This window comes from Hordeum vulgare, chromosome 3H, assembly GCF_904849725.1.
Source record: "Hordeum vulgare subsp. vulgare chromosome 3H, MorexV3_pseudomolecules_assembly, whole genome shotgun sequence".
Classification (NCBI taxonomy): Eukaryota; Viridiplantae; Streptophyta; class Magnoliopsida; order Poales; family Poaceae; genus Hordeum; species Hordeum vulgare.
Genome location: NC_058520.1, coordinates 523,800,832 through 523,803,359, shown reverse-complemented (window position 1 = coordinate 523,803,359; position 2,528 = coordinate 523,800,832).

The following is a 2,528-nucleotide window of genomic DNA, read 5'->3' as shown; positions in this document are numbered from 1 at the left end:
GTCGAATCAATAAATTTAGGTTGAATACTCTACCCTCGAAAACTGTTGCGCCCCCCTATACTTGTGGGTTATCAAGACTATTTTCTGGCGCCGTTGCCGGGGAAGCACAACTATATTCTTTGAGTCACTTGCGATTTACGTCTGCTGGACATTATGAGGAATCCGATAGATCCAAGAACTAAAGTCTTGCCCTCAACTACGAGGACAGGTAAGGAACTGCCATCTAGATCTGCACTTGAGTTATGAGTAAGTTTGCGACATCACCTCCTCCTAGAAATCTTGATATGTCGCCTGTGCTTGATGATGCTACTTCTGCTGCCCATGATGCTTATGATGATGCTATGCTTGATACTGCTTTGCCTGATGATGCTATGCTTGATACTGCTTTGCCTGATGATGCTATGCTTGATACTGCTTTGCCTGATGATGCTATGCTTGATACTGCTTTGTCACTAGGTGCATTCCTTGATGCACAAATTGCTAGAGTTGCTGCTAGATGTGATGATACTTCTGGAACGCTGATACTATTGAAGTAGAACCTGCCATTTTGCCTGCTAGAATTAGCTCTCCTAGATATGAATTGCCTGATATGCCCGAGCATTATGTTATGGAGGGAGAGATACCTGAGGATTTTCTTGCGTGTAAGGATAGCTATGATGTTGAGAATTTACTGCGCAAGTGGAAAGAAAAATCTCTGAATGCTAGGATGAAATACGACCCGAAGTTTGCTACTTCGCCTATCTTTGTGACCGATAACGATTATGAATTCTCTGTCGACCCTGAGTTAATCACTCTGGTCGAATCTGATCCTTTTCACGGTTATGAGTCTGAAACGGTTGTAGCCCATCTTACCAAACTGCACGATATAGCCACCCTATTCACTAATGAGGAAAAGATCTGCCAGTACTATATCCTTAAGCTGTTTCATTTCTCGCTAAAGGATGATGCTAAGACCTGGTTCACTTCTCTTGCCCCTGGTTGTGTGCGTAGCCCCCATGATATGGTCTACTACTTCTCTGAAAAATATTTCCCTGCCCATAAGAAGCAAGCTGCCTTGCAGGAAATATACAACTTTGCGCAAGTTGAAGAAGAGAGTCTCCCACAAGCTTGGGGAGGCTCGTCCAGCTACTAAATGCTTTGTCTGATCACCCTCTTGAGAAGAATGAAATACTTGATATCTTCTATAATGGACTTACCGATGCTTCTAAGGACCACCTAGATAGTTGTGCCGGTTGTGTTTTTAGGGAACGAACCGTAGAACAAGCTGAGATCCTATTGAATAACATCTTGTGCAATGAGAATGCTTGGACTATTCCCAAACCACCTCCTAAGCCAACTCCGAAGAAAAGAGGTATTCTATTCCTCAGTCCTGAAGATATGAAGAAGCTAAGAAATCTATGAAAGAGAAAGGCATTAAATCTGAAGATGTCAAAAATCTACCACCTACCGAAGAGATCTATGGTCTTGATAACCCGATACAGGTAGTAGAAGTAAATTCTCTTCGTAGATTCGATGAGAGTGATATTCCTTTTGATAAACCTGCTAGCTTATGCCTGGATGAATTTGATAACTTTGTTGCCAAACAACAGAGTTTCAATGATTATGTTAGTAGACAACTGAAACATAATGCTCGTATGCTTAGTCATTTAAGTCCTTGTGTGGACAGAAACGTCAATGATATTAAGCTCTTGAGTAAACATGCCTCTATGGTTACCACTCAGGTAGAACAAGTACTTAAAGTTCAGAATGACTTGCTCAATGAGTTGAATGATAATTCTGTCAGAGTCGTCACTAGAGGCGGTAGAATGACCCAAGAACCTTTGTATCCTGAGGGTCATCCAAAGAGAATTGAACAAGATTCTCAAGGAGTTAGCACTGATGCACCTAGTCATCCTAGAAATAAGAAAGATGATGGGGATTTGCACGCTAGCAACCCTGTTGCTGCTACACCTGAGAGTCCAAATGATGTCTCTGTCTCTGATGCTGAAACACAATCTGGTGATGAACATGAGTCTAATGATGATATCAATAGTGATGTTCATGTTGATGCTCAACCTAGCACTGATAAGGATGTGGAGATTGAACCAGTTGATCTTGATAACCCACAACCTAAGAATAAGAGATACGATAAGAATGACTTCGCCGCTAGGAAGCATGGTAAAGAAAGGGAACCATGGGTTCAGAAACCCATGCCCTTTCCTCCCAAACCATCCAAGAAAAAAGATAATGAGGATTTTGAGCGATTTGTTGAAATGATTAGACCTGTGTTTCTGCAAATGCATTTGACAGATATGCTCAAAATGTCTCCGTATACTAAGTACATGAAAGATATTGTGACTAATAAGAGGAGGATACCTGAGGTTGAGATTTCCACCATACTTGCTAATTACACCTTCAAGGGTGGAACTCCTAAGAAACTAAGTGACCCGGGAGTGCCCACTATACCTTGCTCCATTAAAGGCAACTACGTTAGAACTGCTTTATGCGATCTTGGAGCCGGTGTTAGTGTTATGCCTATTTCTCTTTAT